The sequence below is a fragment of the Lissotriton helveticus genome, chromosome 3_2, assembly GCF_964261635.1.
Source record: "Lissotriton helveticus chromosome 3_2, aLisHel1.1, whole genome shotgun sequence".
NCBI classification, from domain to species: Eukaryota; Metazoa; Chordata; class Amphibia; order Caudata; family Salamandridae; genus Lissotriton; species Lissotriton helveticus.
The window spans coordinates 197,964,040-197,981,023 of NC_136062.1; the positions used below are offsets into that span (position 1 = coordinate 197,964,040).

Sequence of the window (16,984 nt, forward strand, 5' to 3'; positions counted from 1 at the left end):
ACCTCGGACACCAAGTGGGGAGCGGTCTGGTGGCCCCCCTCCAACTCAAGGTAGCTGCCAATCAGTCCTGGCAACCCCCCGAAACACAAACCGAGGTCCGAGCCTTCCTGGGGCTCACCGGATACTACCGGCGGTTCGTGAAGGGCTATGGCAGCATTGTGGGGCCCCTCACGGAACTCACGTCGAAGAACCACCCAAAAAGAGTCAACTGGACTCCCGACTGTCAAGAGGCCTTCGAGAAGCTGAAGGCCGCCATGTGCACCGCCCCTGTACTCCAGGCCCCCGACTACAGCCGCGAGTTCATCGTGCAGACCGATGCCTCCGACCATGGTATTGGGGCCGTCCTCTCCCAACTGAACCCCGAAGGAGTCGACCAACCAGTGGCCTTCATCAGCAGACGCCTACTGCCCCGAGAACAGCGCTGGAGCACCATTGAGCGAGAGGCCTTCGCAGTAGTATGGGCCCTCAGGAAGCTCCGGCCTTACCTCTTCGGAACCCACTTCCGGGTACAAACAGATCATCGGCCCCTGCAATGGCTCATGCAAATGCGGGGGGAGAACCCCAAACTATTGCGATGGTCCATCTCCCTGCAGGGGATGGACTTCACCGTAGAGCATCGCCCTGGTCAAGACCACGCCAACGCGGACGGCCTGTCCCGCTTTTTCCGCCTCGACGAGGAAAGTCCCCAAGAGGATGGGTGACTCTCCCCGCCTTCAGCTGGGGGGGACGCATGTTGGACAGGCCCCATGAAGGGCTCGCTCCCTCCCCGCATAACAGGGCCCTGGTACCGGCCTTCCAGGCACTACCCGCAGAAGCAACCCCCAACCCGTCCCCCATGGGACGTCTACTCCTGGGAATCCCTGTGTCCCTGGCCTGGGCCACCGTCAGCACCCTTGCCCGGGCCAGCCGCCATCTTGGACACTGCGCCACGAGGCCGCGTGGCCTCAGCTCGACCCCAACCCCGGGCCTGGCCAGGTCCCGACATCCCGGCACCACCATCCACCCAGGAGGTGAACGGACCACTTGGCAGGTCAATGGGAGTAGGAGGGTCGATGGCTCTCTCCCGCCAGGTGCCGATCACCCCCAGCCTCCCCGGGCGCTGGCTCCACCCCCCTGCTGGGTGTCTGGACTCCCTCATCCCGGACCTCCCGACCTCCAAGAGCGAGGGTCCGGACATCAAAGAGCGCCAGACCTATAACTAAGGCAGCCCCAGAACAGGAAGGCAGTTGTATCCTGGAGTCGAGAGACACCGCGACGAACTCATCCTTGACGGACTGCTGGCGCTGCCGCAGCCCTGCCTTGTGAACTATTGTCCTGCCTGCTGGCGCTGCCGCGGCCTTCTGCAACCTTCATCTTCGTGGGACCTGCTGGCGCTGCCGCGGCCCGTTGTAACTTCCATCTTCGTGGGACCTGCTGGCGCTGCCGCGGCCCGTTGTAACTTCCATCTTCGTGGGACCTGCTGGCGCTGCCGCGGCCCGTTGTAACATTCATCCTCGTTGGGACCTGCTGGCGCTGCCGCGGCCAGTTGCCACCTACGACCTCTTCGGGACCTGCTGGCGCTGCCGCGGTCCGACCCGTCCGAACACCGAGCTCGAGGATTGTGAGCTATCACCGTTCCACCGCCGTACCTACGGGTACCAAGACTGTCCCGCTACCCCCTTTTTCCTACTAGAGACTAGAGCTGAGAGGACCACCGTGTCCTGATCTCCTTGTATCACACTGCCTCATTTCAAGAACTGCCTATAAAAGGTATTAATCTGATCTTCGTGTGGTGTCCATCTGTGGGGGGGAAGTTACCTGTCTGTGCGATCGCTGGAGACGGTCCTCACTGGAGGCCTCTCCCCTTGTGCTCGGCCGACCCTCCAGGTCCCCGTCTAACATTATCGCTATCCACGATTGGATGTGGGCGGCTGGTCCGACCCTGCCAATCGCGTGGAACTCACCGCGTTGGACTTTGCACAGGTCCAGGCGCTTCTGTATGGTAGTCCAGTGCCACTGGCAATGGCCCCGGTCACCAGGACGGTGTTTCAGGCCTGGCGTACGGCCTTACGACACGTGGGGTGGGACCGGAAACTCACTCGACAGACGCCACTCTGGCACGGGTCCTGGATGCGGGAGGTCTCGTCCCTGCAGGGGTTCCGCAGGTGGGACCTCATTGGAGTTTCAGTGCTCGATGATTTTTGGGTGGGAGACCACAGCCGTTCCTTCGCAGACCTGCAGCAGCGCCACGCTCTTCCTCGCTCCCAACTCTACCGATACTTGCAACTCAGACACGCCCTTTACACACATATCTCGCCTCCTGTCTCCCTTCCAGAGTTCAGCCCATTGGAGGCTCAGGTGATGATGGGGAACCTGGGCAGAGGGGGAGTATCCTGCATATATCGCTCCCTGGTGAATAATGGTCCTGCTTCCCTAGACCGGCTCTGGGCCCGCTGGGAGGGTTGGGTGGGTCCCCTAGAGGAGGCAGACTGGAGGGACGCCCTCATGGCGCCCAGAACCTTGACCAAGTCCTCCAAGCTGCGCCTGGTCCAATTCTACTAACTCCATGCGGCATATACCTCACCCCGGCACGTCTATTCCAGGCCCGGTTGAGGCCCTCTCCACCATGCCCGCGATGTGCCTCAGCCCCAGCCGATTTCGATCACATGCTATGGTGTTGTCCGGTGCTGGCGCCGTTTTGGAGGGGGGTGGAGCTTGAGCCTACGCAGGCCTTGGGCTGGGAGGTTCCACACAACCCACTGCGTATGTTGCTGGGGTCTTTAATGGCCTGGATGGCTCTAGGGTGGACAAGCGCCTCTTGGAGACCGCTGTGGCGGTGGCCAAGAGGGACATAGCAGCGCATTGGTCGCAGGCCAAGGCACCAACTGTGCAGAGATAGAGGAGGGAAGTGGACTGGTTTAGGATCCAGGAGGAGACCCTATTCGAGGCTCGGGGATGTCCGGACCTATTTAACAAAGTGTGGGGTAAATGGTTTAACATGCTGCCACCATGAAGATCTGTTGTCCTTTTAATCTATGTCACGCTGAAACTAACGTGTGGGCTGCTGTGTTGGACTCTGATGGACTTGCCCTATCTTTGTCATCAATCAACTCTGTTATATTTCTTTTTAAGCCTATTGAACTGCAACCAATGAATTTTCTTTGTTCTTATAAAACTAGAAGTTGATTATCAAAAATAAAAATTATTTACTTTTGAATGGTTGGGAGATGTGACAAGGGCAGTGAAATCAAGGGATTTGATTAGAGAGAGGAAGAGTTTCTAAATGTTTCTGTGGTTGAGTCGCCTGGCAGGTTGAAGTCTTGTTTGTAGGCCAGTGTTTGTGTGAGTGACTGTGACGAAGGGTGTGAAGTTTTTTCATATATTTGTATGCAAGATTCTGTACATGAAGTAGAAGAATGTGCACTGAATGGCTCAAAGTGAGTTGTGAGCAAAGCGGCTGTCAAGGAAGGTGGTTGGCGAGCGGGGGAAGAATGAGTCATGGACCACTTGTTCACATAATAGCAGAACTGAGTACACAATGGATTGTGATGTAGAATATTTTTTACATATCTGCAATAAGCTCACAGAAGATGGGGGATAGGGGTGTGAGCCATGTTTCAGTGATGCCTAGTAAATGAGTTTGATACATTTTAATAGGTATTGAAATATACTGCATCTTGTTTTTTAGTGGATACTAATAAAGAAGAAAAGCTTGCAGCTATTGAGGGAAGGAAGGACTGTACAGCTAGATGGACCACTGTCAATCCCACCATATTTTATTGCATTATTGCTTCCTGGTTGAACAATTACCTTGCATCGGTTGACCTATGTGAGGTCCCAACAATGAACAAGAAGTTTGGCACAATCGATTGAGGAGCTAGAGACTTGGCTTTTGAAGGGGATTTCCTCTCACCATGTATCTGTCTTCCCAAGTGAATTCGAGAAAGCTAGGAAAGGAAAGCTTGGCCTGTTTCTGAAGAAGCCTTTTATTTAAGAAAAACTTCTATGTTGGCTTATTTTGGTACTACGGAAAGCTTAAGAGCAAGACAGTTAAAACACTAGGATAGGTTTCCAAAAAGAGCCCAACAGGGCTGCCAATAACTTAAATGCACAGTATGGATGCACAGTATTGGTCTCCGTGGAATCAGTAATCTGGTACAAGAACAGTCCTGCGGCTCTGGCAATAATACTTTAGCCTCACAGAAAAGATCTCATGGTTTAAACAAGGGCTCAAAGAAGTTATGGGGATGTCCTGGTATCCAAGAAGGCAGGTTTCCTTGTGAGTTAATTCAATAAATTCATAGAAATCCAATTGCTCCAGAAATAATTCAGTTGAGTACAAGGTGTATGTGGGTGAAAGTGGACAAAATATAGCAGACAAAGCAGGCTGTGAAGTTAAACACTGAGATCAACCTCCAGCAGGTCCATAAAACAAAGGCTGTATTTCGAGATCTGGCTGCAGAACGAAGGTGGTGAGTGAACTCTATGGTGGACAGAAATACCAGTACATGCTTAAAAATCATGTCCAGACAGGGATTCACATGCGTTTTAAAAGAAATAGTACCTTACATTCGTTGGCACATTTTTTGAATGGATATTCTTTCATCGTGTAATGACAGAATTGAAAGCACATCCTCAGACATCAGACTGAATGCAGAAATATTGCAGATTATACAGCCTACATGCCGGGTATCACCAGAGCAGCTTTGAGAACTGAACTAAGCAGGCGTTAGCCTTAAGTGATGTTTTGGCTCCTAAAAACACTCTGTGTTCACATATATTCATATATTCACATATATTCAACCACCACAGAGCCAAAATAGAAGTTGAGGCAAATCAAAAAAATGGAAAGCAGGAGAGGAAAGTGAGGAATGATCTCTGGAAAGATCATACATCAGGAACATTTGGTCAAATATAAGTAAGAGTTTCTTCTAATAGATACCTCTTCCGTCACAGCCTCACCTGTACACAGTCACCAGAGCAGGATGCTGAAAAAATATAGGGACATATCTGAGGATGTTTAAACACAACAGAGTTGCTCCCCATAAAAAACATCTAAGTGCAAATGTGTCTCAATTCGTGAGTGCAGGCATCTCACAAAAAGTGAAGGACTGGTCTCACACACCACCTGGTGTCATGCTTCATCATTGACCAGTCCTCGTCCTCTAAAAACTTGGTTTGGTAGAGGGCGGGCATACACCTGACGACAGGGATGCACTTCTAAGCTAAGTGGGGGCCCATGTAGAGAAAAAGGAGAGTTAAAAATCCATTACAGATGTCACATTAACTTTAATATTGCTGGCATCTGCATGGTGTTCTAAAAGCGTGGTCGGCGTATTGGGGATGGAAATGTCCCCCCACCGATACCAAAGGGTAGACATGTTTCTGCCATGTGGCCCAGTAGGGTCCACGGCATTCATCAGGACCTAGGTGATAAAGAGTGCGGGCTCCGCTCTTACCAAACTGTGGTAGGAGGGTATGCACTGTGTGGGGCGAACAGGAACACACTCCACTGTGAGATGGCCTTGGTATCTAAAGCCCTAAGGATGGGACAGAGTGCCCCATAGGAGGGTGAGGGCAGGGGACCCCTTTGGTCCAGACCTAGATGCAAAGTAATCTGCTCTCCATTGCTCTACCTGTATGCGTCCTCCTCCTCTCCTTGGTGTAGACCTACCCTGACCAGTCCTTCACTTTTTGGGAGATGCCTGCACTCACGAACTGAGACACATTTGCACTTAGATGTTTTCTACTGGGAGCAGCTCTGTTGTGTTTAAATATTACTGTTGGAGGCTGCTGACTCCTGGTACCCCGTGCCTCTAGTTCCCTCATCCCAGATACATTCTGGGCTTCTGTGGTTACACATATCTGAGGATAACAGGGACACTGAAAAAGCTGGTGCTGATGAAAGTATACTATCCATCAGCAGCAAGCCAAATAAATGTGTTTGTTTCAAATGGGAGGAATTTTATTCAAGTAAAACATTTATCATTTTGTGGGGATACCAGCTTCATTATGCCTGTGACAACCCCTTCCAGCAAACAGGCCTGCAGAAGATGAGGTTCTATAGGATATACCTGATACGCACAGTGTTTGACTGTCCAGGCAGACAGTATGTAGACTTCAGGAGATTCAGTACATCCACCTATTAAATACCAATGGATATTCAGTCACAAATTAGATGGATACAGTTTCCATTCAACTGCCCAAGCAATTTGTCTTCACACTATGAGGATAGAAAATTAGCCTCTTCAAGGTGGCCTTTGCCGGATGATTTCCTGGATTTAGTCCTGGCTATGAGGAGAGTTACTAAGAGACTGTATGCGAGTCACTGAAACAGATTCTGGACTTGGTGTGAAAATGATCTTAATGCAAAGAGGCTCTGACTTTGCTCCTACTGTTGAATAATGATCTTTGTTCAAGAGTCTAAGTACTCTTGAACATTGCATCCTAAAACAAAGATAGGTAAACAAAATATCACCCTCCAATTTTCTTCACTTGATACCCTGCCCCCCTTGATATAGGGCTGGTGGGAGGTCCCAGAGGGGGACCCAAAATAAATATTTTGTAAATGTTTTTCCACAAATAAGCAGTGTATCTCTGAATCTGCTGCAAATGTTTTTGTTAAATAGCGCTGGCTTTGATACTTGGAGGGACCCCAACCCCCAGGCCAAATGTAAAATAAAGGGAAGGGGTGGCAAGTATCCCCCCTAAACCCTCCCGAGCCATTGCTGGGTCCCAAAGACCCCGTCACCCTTGTTTGTAAAAATGAAGAGGATGGGGGCAGGCAACCATACTTCCTGAGCCACTGTTGGGCCCCGGGGAATTCAGCCCCCTGAGCAGTCTGTAATATGAAGGGGAGGAAGGCATGCACCCATCCCTGAGCGGCTGTTGGGCCCCACGAACCCCATCATTGGGGCCGATTTAATGTTAGGGAGGGGGCGCATGGTATCCCTACTCTGTCCCCTTACATATTTATTTTTCTTAGGACTCAGCACTGAGTACAGTGTCCTAAGAAGGCTGCCACCACATCGTTGTTGATATGGTAGCAGCTAATCAGACCTCATTGTGATCTGTCAGCTCCGTGCATCCTCCACAGCGCAAAATACCAACACATTTTTAGCCTTAATGTTGTGTGGTAATGCTGACTTATAATTTTTCACATTCCAATCTACATAGTCATGAAAACACATTACATCAACTTCAGCTTCTATGTAGGATTCTCACTGTGAGCATGGCTTACAACAGTTTGCCAGGCTGTTGTACTGCTTGGAGAGTAGCACTTTTCAACACCAGTATCTCCTTCATAGTCACAGAAAAAACTGCAGACAGCAAAATGATGATAATACTGCCCCTACTTTGCAAGACTTTACTGCCTACTGGTGCGGGAAAAGAAAGCAGTTGAAAACACTGTATACCACACAAGAAGCTGCAAGAATGCAGCCCCGGGTATTTCAAATGGAATCTCAGTTAGATATGCTAGATTTGGGTCGACCAGAGACCCAGTATAAGTCACCCACAACCTACTTATAATTCTCTCTTGGTCAAGCACAAAGACCATACGAGCTGGCGTACAAGTTTACCATGTCTCCGTTAACTCAGCACTGTGACTAAAAATATTAAAATTTCCATTGACCTTGGTGACGGAGTGTATAGGTTAAATAAAAGTGTTAATCTCTCGAGCCCTGTTATTTGGTGTCCTGCTCTTGCACCCAAAGCACTATCAAAAGGGTAACAAGGCAAGCAGATAGAATAAGCGAGGCAAGCAGTTCTTAAAAAGCAGGTGAAGTAAATACATTTAGAGGAGTGGAGAAAAGTACCTCTCAAATGGGAGGTGTGTGATCTTAAATACTTAGTGGATTTGGATTAGGAATCTGGATGGTGTGCTATGTGACTATCCCTTGAATGTAATAGCCCTAAGGCAGGGGAAGAGAAGACAAATGGGCAAAGCCCTATTGCCCTACGCATAGAAATGAATATGCTACTTACCAGTATGCATCTGTTCTTGGCATGTAGGGCTGCTAACATTCATATCTTATGCATAGATCGCCGCCTAGTGTTGGGTCCGGATGATTGCACATTGTTGTCCTGGAAGAGTCTTCGAAGTATCACAAGATAGGTGGCTCCTTCCCTGGACTACAGTGCGCATGGGCATCGACTCCATCCCCAGATTGGTTTTAGCCATTGTGGCAGAGATGGAGTGAAACAGTGTACAGGATGTCCATGCTAATGATGAATGCAAGAGAGTGTCTGCAGCCGCTACGGGCACCGGGGAGGAGGGCGGGCGATATGAATGTTAGCAGCCCTACATGCCAAGAACAGATGCATACTGGTAAGTAGCATATTCAGTTCGAGGCATGTGGGCTGCTAAATTCATATCTTATGCATAGAATACACAGCAGTCCCTCCATTAAGGGCGGTTGCCCGTGCCAGCTGCAGAAGCTTGAAAAAGTGTCTTGAGAACAGCCTGTCCTACAGCTGCTTGCTGTTTGGAATGCACATCTACGCAATAATGCTTGGTAAATGTGTGTGGTGTAGACCATGTGGCTGCTCTACAAATGTCTTCTAAAGGAATGTTCCCCAGGAAAGCCATGGAGGCCCCCAATTTGCGTGTAGAGTGCGCCCTTGGGGGTATTGTTAAAGTGCGTTTAGCCTTTTGATAACAGATTTGAATGCATTTAACAATCCATCTGGCTATTCCTGCTTTGGAAATGGGGTTGCCTTTGTGTTGTGCTGAGAAGGCAACAAAAAGTTGTTGTGTCTTCCTAAAGGGTTGTGTCCTGTCAATGTAGTACATTAGCACCCTCCTAACCTCTAATGTATGAAGCATTCTTTCTGCTACCGTTTGCGGGTTTTGGAAAAATGCAGGCAGGTCAATAGTTTGGTTGATATGAAACTGTGACACCACCTTTGGAAGGAATTTGGGGTTAGTGCGGAGCACTACCCTGTTAGAGTGTATTTGGATGAATGGCTCTTGGATTGTGAGCGCTTGCAGCTCACTAACACGCCTGAGCGACGTGATAGCAATGAGAAAAGCCACTTTCCATGTTAGAAATTGAAGTTCGCATGAGTGCAGTGGCTCGAAAGGTGGGCCCATCAGCCTAGTGAGGACCACATTGAGGTTCCACACAGGAGCTGGTGGAGTTCTAGGAGGAATGACTCGTTTCAGTCCCTCTAGGAAGGCTTTAATTGCAGGCACTCTGAAAACAGAGAGGTGCTGCCGATTCTGGAGGTAAGCCGCTATGGCGGATAAATGTATCCGAATGGAAGCGTACGCCAGATTGCATTTGTAAAGATGTAACAAATAGCAGATGATGTTAGGAATGGATGCATCTAGCGGGTTGATATTGTTGTCTGTACAGTAAATGACAAACCGCTTCCATTTTGCAGCATAGCAAGCTCTGGTCGTGGGCTTCCTTGCCTCACGGATGATGTCCATGCATTCAGGAGGCAGGTTGAGGTAGCCAAATTCTAAGACCTCAGGAGCCAGATCGCCAGATTGAGCTGTTGCGGATCTGGATGCTGAATGTCGCCATGGCACTGCGTCAAGAGGCTGGGTGTGAGATGCAGCCTTTGATGCGGTACCACGGAAAGTTCTAGAAACGTGGTGTACCACGGTTGGCGTGCTCATGTTGGAGCAACTAGGATGAGAGTCATCGAGTGTTGCTTTAGCTTTCTTGCCACCAGCGGAATGAGAGGCGCTGGGGGAAAAGCGTACGCAAATTTGCCTGACCAGTTCATCCATATTGCATTCCCCTGCGATTGCGGATGAGGGAACCTGGCGGCAAAGCTTTGGCATTTTGCGTTTTCCCTTGTGGCAAACAGGTCTATCTGTGGATGACCCCACTGCTGGAAGTACGGGTGGAGCACTGATGGATGAATCTCCCACTCGTGCATTTGATGGCTGTACCTGCTGAGCAGATCCGCCATCTGATTGTCCTTGCCGGGGAGGTGTTCTGCCATGAGGAAAATGTTCCTCTGAATGGCCCACTTCCACATGCTCTGAGCCAGATGAGACAGCTGTGGTGAGTGAGTACCTCCTTGCTTTTGGATGTAGTACATGGCTGTCATGTTGTCCGTCCGGATCAACACGACTTTGTTGCACAAATGTACCTTGAAGGACTTTAGCGCCATGAAGATTGCCATCAATTCCAGGTAGTTGATGTGCAACTTCTGTTGTTGAGTGGACCACAGTCCCTGCACAGTGAAGTGGCGCACATGAGCTCCCCATCCTTGGAGAGATGCGTCCGTCGTCAGGATAATCTGTGGCACCGGCTCTTGGAACGGTCGTCCCTTGCAAAGGTTGTGTGGATTCCACCAATGCAGAGAGTTGTATGCCCGACCGGTCACCAACACTAGGTCGTCAGTTGTCCCCGAGCCTGTGCCCACTGATTTGCCAAGCATTCTTGGAGAGGACGCATGTGCAACCTCGCGTGCGGGACTATGAAAATGCAGGAGGCCATCATGCCTATCAACTGCATGAACACTCTCGCTGGTAGGGAGTGTTGCGGTCTGAACCGTTGGATTAGTGACTGGATGCTGTTGATCCTGGCTGGGTTTGGCTGAGCCATAGCAGTCAGGGTGTTTATTGTTGCGCGTAGATACTGCCGCACATGGGCTGGTTGAAGGTGCGACTTTGGGTAGTTTAGCGAGAATCCCAGACTGTGAAGGAGTTGAATAGTGTGGGACATGTCCGCGGCGCATTGTAGTTCAGACTTCGCTTGAACAAGCCAGTCGTCTAGGTACGGGTAGACATGTATGTTCTGCCGTCTGAGGTGCGCCGCTACTGTCGCCAGACACTTTGTAAACACTCTGGGGGCAGTAGTCACCCCGAAGGGTAGGACTTTGAACTGATAGTGTTTGTTTTGAATGGTGAACCTGAGGTACTTTCTGTGGGATGGGTGGAGTGGGATGTGGAAGTAAGCATCCTTGAGGTCTAAGGTTGCCAGGAAGTCCCCTTGGTTTAGCAGGGGAAGAATTTGTTGCAGTGTCAGCATGTGAAAGTGTTCTGACAGTATATACATGTTGAGGGGGCGTAGATCCAGAATAGGTCTGAGGGATCCGTCCTTTTTTGGGATGAGGAAGTACAGGGAATAGACCCCTGTGCCTTCCTCCTCCATTGGTACGAGCTCTATTGTGCCTTTTTGCAGCATTACCAAGACCTCCTGCTGCAATAAGTGCAAGTGCTCTGCCGACATAGGACGGTGTCTTGGGGGAATGTTGGGAGGAGTGGATGTTAACTCCAAACAATAACCGTATTGGATTAGTTTTCTCACCCACCTGTCTGTGGTGATGGATGTCCAGACTGGCAGGAACTGCTGGAGTCTCCCCCCGACAGGTGTTGGATGGTCGGGGGGCAGTGACAGAGAGTCACTGTTTGTTGGCGGCAGAGGAACGGGAGTTGTTGTTCCCTCTGCCCCTGCCTTTGGCACTGTTACCTCTGTAACCCCCTCTACCTTGCTTGGGGTAGGAGGATTGTGCACCACCCTTTGTAAATTGTGATTGTTGACCCAAGTGACCTCTGGTAACACCACGCGCTCCTGAGCGACGAAAAGTGTTTCCCCTGAATTGTTGGGACTGAAGTGCCCCCATGGACTTAGCAGTCTTGTTGTCCTTTTTAATCTTTTCAAGTGTGGTGTCTACATCTGGGCCAAACAGTCTGTCAGGATTGACGGGCTGGTTGAGGATTGTAGTTTGGATGTCAGGCTTAAATCCAGATATACGAAGCCAAGCTTGTCGTCTTAGCATGACGCTAGTGTTAATCCCCCTAGCCGCCGTGTCTGCCACATCAAGTGCACACTTTATTGCAGCGTTTGATATAAGCTTCCCCTCTTGTATGAGCATTTCGGCTGCTTCTTTATACTCATCAGGTAGATGTTGAAGGAGCTGTTCTAGGGTGTCGTAATGCGCCCTATCGTAACGCGCCAATAGTGCCTGTGTGTTTGCTATACGCCATACATTGGCAGCCTGCGCAGCCACCCTCTTGCCGGATGCCTCAAGCACTTTCGACTCCTTGTTAGGGGGAGGAGCTTCACCCGTAGTTTGGGAGTTTGCCCTCTTGCGGGCATTGGCGACCACCAACGAGTCCAGAGGCAACTGCCCTCGAATATATGCAGGATCTCCAGGTGCTGGCCTGTATTTTTTCTCGATACGTGGGTTCACCACTCTTGCCCTGGAAGGTTCCTTAAAGATCTCTGGGGCATGTCTAAGGACACCTTTGAGCATAGGAAGTATGTTAACAGTTCTTTCTGAGACAGAGAAAGTGTTAAATAAAAAGTCTTCCTCCACCGGGTCAGCATGCATGTCTACATCATGATTTGCTGCTGCCCGTTCGATTAAAGCATTAAATGCTGCAGAATCCTCAGTTGGAGATGTACATGCCCCAAAACCTTGTGGATCTTGTACCACCTGCTGTCCACCTTGGTCCCCAGTGTCGTCATATGTGTCCTGCTGAACATCAGGGTCATTGTCCACTGGGAAATTGTATTGGTTGTCTTCCTCATCATCCTCTCCCCCTGATTGGTTTGGGGAAGGTGATGGACTCCTTCTTGGTGGTGGTAGAACGGGCTCAATAAGGGCAGGACTGTCCAGTGCTGTCCTCTTTTTCTTCAGTGGAATAACATATGATTCCAGTGGTTGGGAAGTGATCTTCCTTTTGTAAATGGTCAGTTTCCCTGTGTGGGCATCGATGTAATGCTCTGCTTGGTCATCTGAGGCTTGAAGCGCCGAAGGAGCCGAAGTCTGTGGCACCGATCTAGGTGCAAACTCCTTTGGTGGCACCTTTGGTGGAAGAGTGTAAAGAAGCTTGGCTGATGACTTCTGAGGAGCGTCCACCTCCTTTGGAGCCGAGGGCGTGGGAGCCGTCGTCGACAAAGTTTTTTCCCGAATCCGTTTCAGGGAGTCGGTGACCTGCGCGGTGAAGGAGGCGGAGGGTGTGGTAGCCGACGGCCGGTGGCGTCGGAGTCCCTCGGTGTCGACGGTATTTGCGTCGACGAATCTTCAGCCGCATTGTGGCGCGGGTCCTTTGTAGACTTTGGCGCCGACGCCGATGCTGCAGATTCGACATCTTTGTGCCGATGCGTAGTGCCTGCGGCCTTCGGGTCGTGGCTTGTAGTCGACTTTTGTTCGACTGGGCGTTTAGTTGTCTGTGCCGTAGGAGCGTCTGAAGGCGTGTGAACCGACTTCGACGACCGTGCCGGAGCAACAGAGGCCGACTCTTGACGGACGGCCTTTTTGGAGGACGAGTCCTTGTGCACCTTGTGTGGCGCTGCTGTCTCGACAGCCTTCTTCGACTTCTGTGGGCCGGAGGTGGACGGAGCCGATGAAGGAGCCGGTTTCGATATTGTTTGCTGGACGTCGGCCTTTTTTGGTGTTGTCGCGTCCGGTAGTTTCGTTTTCGATTTTGCCTGGACGTCGGCCATTTTGTCTTTTGTCGAATCCGTGGGTTTCGGTTTCGATTTCGGCTGGACGTCGGCCATCTTAGGTGCCGTAGAGACCGAAGGTTTCGTTTTCGGTTTCGATACGGTTAATGGCGGCTCCGCTTGAGTGTCCGTGGCCGGGCGAGAAGGCGGGGCCGGGGACAGCGGTGCGGGGTCGTGGGTAAGGCCGAGTGGCGATCCCGTGACCTGAGCCTGAATTATATAGACTTCGGGGCATAGCTCTTCCTCCGAGCTATCTTCCGCGGCCCCATAAACTTTTTCGTCGTCCCCTACCTCCTCGACGTATTCAGTGTCCTGGCCGTGCCCTTCGACGTGTTCTGCGGCATCGGACTGGACCTCCGTCGTCGGAGGCGAAATTTGGAGATGATGGCTACTGCCTTCCATCGCGGGGTCGTCGAATATGTTGTCGGGTGCCGGTGCCGCTCGCTGGGCCTCGAGGCGCGCCGCGCGCCGATGCTTGAGCGTCTTCTTTGACCTGAATTCAGAGCAGGCCATGCAGTTGTCTTCGTTGTGGTCCGGTGACAGGCATTTGTTACAGACCGGATGCACATCGATGTGTGGATATTTGGATCCACAGATGGGGCAGTATTTAAATGGGCTCCGCTCCATGGTAAGGTTGTCGGGTCTTGCTGCGACGAGAGGGCCTCGATGTCTGAAGAGTAACTTGACTCCGTTGATTTCCGGCTCCGAGAGTCGGACGACGCTCGAGACCATGCGCAAAACAATACCGACGCTGGTAACGAAGGCCTTTTGGCCTTAAGAACAAAGTTTATCGGTTCCGACACGGAGACGTCGAGAACCACATCCGAACCCAATGGCGGAAAAAAACAATCTGGGGATGGAGTCGATGCCCATGCGCACTGTAGTCCAGGGGAGGAGCCACCTATCTCGTGATACTTTGAAGACTCTTCCAGGACAACAATGTGCAATCATCCGGACCCAACACTAGGCGGCGATCTATGCATAAGATATGAATTTAGCAGCCCACATGCCTCGAACCTGTTACTTCATAGTTTCTCAGGCTTGGCAATTGTCTTGTAGAAAGCAGAGGTAGAAACCTTGAGGGATTACTCTTGCCTTTTTCATTTTCTACTTAAAGAAAAAAAAAATGTAGAGGATTCATGAAGTGTTGAAAGTGTTGAAAAGGCTGCGTGGATAAGGATGACAAACAGAAGGCCAAAACAATAGAGAGATCCAGAGAAACATTTTAACCTGCAGGAATGTTATCTGGTATCGGTATATCAGAAGAGTGAATCAATTTAAGAAGAGAGACATCTTGACAACATTGAAAATGCCACCAGATGAAATCAAAATAGTTACCATAAAACCTCAAGTATCCGCCATGAAGAAAAAAAAGTCAAGCCAGTCAGTTGAGGATTACACAACAGTTATAGCAAACCTTGGAGTGGTTACACCCATCCAAACAAAATATATGCAACAGGTTTCATCACACAGCTGAAGCAGTTTTTTGAGGAAAATTCTAAATGTGCTGCAAACGTCAAAATTAAGAAGATGTCAATAAAGGGGGGAGGGACCAGGAGCTGTGTTTAGGCAGATCCTGCACACAGGCTCCACAGAGTACTGTGTAACGAAGGGGTGTGCAGTTCCTAACAGGGAGATAAGGAGGTGGCGAGGTCTTTCTTCGTGATGCCCTCACACACCGAGAGGGATGTCATGCTTCATCAATGGGCCATGCTCCTCGTCGGGCCGGCGCTGCTATGCCCGACGGGCTTCCGTAAACGGGGCTCTTTGGCGGAGATCTTTTGAAGAAGCCGTGAGGTGCGTGCGGGGGCAGGGTAGTGCACAGGAAGTGGTTTAAAATAGGTCTGGAGCAGTCCTCTTCAGAAATTATTTATTAACTGGGGTAGTTCCAGATTAATTAAAGGTGTAGGAGCCCTACGTGGATGCAATGTTCCTAGAGGGCTATCACAGTGTAATGGGTCGACATGTTTCGTGCCTGTACTGCCCCTAGCGGGTCATGCGGCACTTCATCAGGACCTAGGAGAGTGTATAGTGTCCTACTACCGGTCTGGTTCACTGGTTATGATGTGGTATCCAGACGCAGTAGTATCGTACCCTAGTAGACTGATACTGAGGTAGTGTAGACCCCCAGTACAAAAGTCTACAGCCTCGCGGGGAAAGCAGAGTTCGTCGCTGCTCTGCGTGGAAGGATGGCAGGCAACTAGTGCGATTCCTAACCTTGCTCTGGGCCAGCTGAAGTAGTTTTAGGAAAATTCTAAATGTGCTGTAAACATCAACATTAAGATGCCAGCAAAGTTGGTGGGCAAAGCCTAAGAGAGGAAATGGAATCATTCCGAACACAAATTAATCCAGACCAAGGTGGTGATGTGATCATCCTAAAGGAAGTAGCACGTAACAATCACAACTCCTGATTGATAACCATGGAGAGGTAATGGTGACTGCACAAGGAATTATTGTATGATGACACCTTCATAGTCACAATGTCTAAAAGGGAAAGCAAAGTTATTTACAAGAACATATTTTTGTTCTTCAAACTCAGTGCAGAGGCAATGCAGATAGACCTGCTCGAGCCAATTAAATTCTAGCTGTTCTTTTTGCCCAAGCCAGTGTGTGGTACCCTGCCAAGCAGAAGATTCAGCATAAGGCACCTAAGGGGCAAAATCAACGGAGGTGAACAACTGAGCTCAATAACTAGTTTGTTGTATACTTTGATGGTGTGTATATGTTATTGTGTCTAGTGAGCACAAGAGTTTCCCTGTTCAATCTGATACTACAGCAAGGAGCAGGCCGGCGCACAACTCTAGCGGGCAATATTTGTATTTGGACAGCTCCTATTTGACACAGGCTGGAATTTTTGCCAGACTGAAACATTAAAGTATCAAGACCTGCTCGTTTTCCATTGGCGAGTACAGCACGTTATAAATGCTCAGAAAAGAAAGCGTGTTCAACTTACTGAATCAAATAATTGTGAAATAAAAATTCGTACTTTGCTTTTCTATTCGAGTTTTGGTTCAAATAATTCTAATAAAAATTGTGAAAAAATGAAAACTGAAGCTTGACTATTACATACGCAGGGCACATCTCTATGTAATCTCCCCATCGCTGTCTGGAAGAAAACGCCTACAATTACATTGAAGACTATTGGGATTGGCCCACAGTCCCGAGATCTCAAAATAAAGCAGGTAGCTCAATCACCTGGCAAAGAAATCAACAAACACCCTAATTCCTAATCATTGTACCAATCCCTTGATGTGTTCAGGTGAGTGAATGCCCACCAATGTATTTTCTTTTAAGGTTTGCATGTTAAAATGTTCCAAACATTCTGCTTTGATTCAAGAATACTTTCTGAAACTGAGATTATGTGCTACCTTCTGAATTAGTAATTTTAAAAGTCCAGGATATTGCCTCACTTCTGTTGAGAGAGCTGTGGCATGTACAGACGTTACTAAAAATCTGAGTATTCTTAGTGCTAAAGACAAGCATTCAAATTTCCATAGGCTGGCCTTGGTTACTGGCATTTCTAATTTTACAGTAGGCCCCCATATAATTCACATTTAATGAGACTGTTGCAGCACTTAAAAACGACG

General features: G+C 49.5%; 1 protein-coding gene across 2 annotated transcripts in view; it reads right to left on the reverse strand.

Moving 5' to 3' along the window:
• The window catches only part of NPTN (neuroplastin), a 508,163-nt gene that overhangs the window by 132,884 nt on the left and 358,295 nt on the right, over positions 1-16,984 (reverse strand). The window lies entirely within an intron of this gene.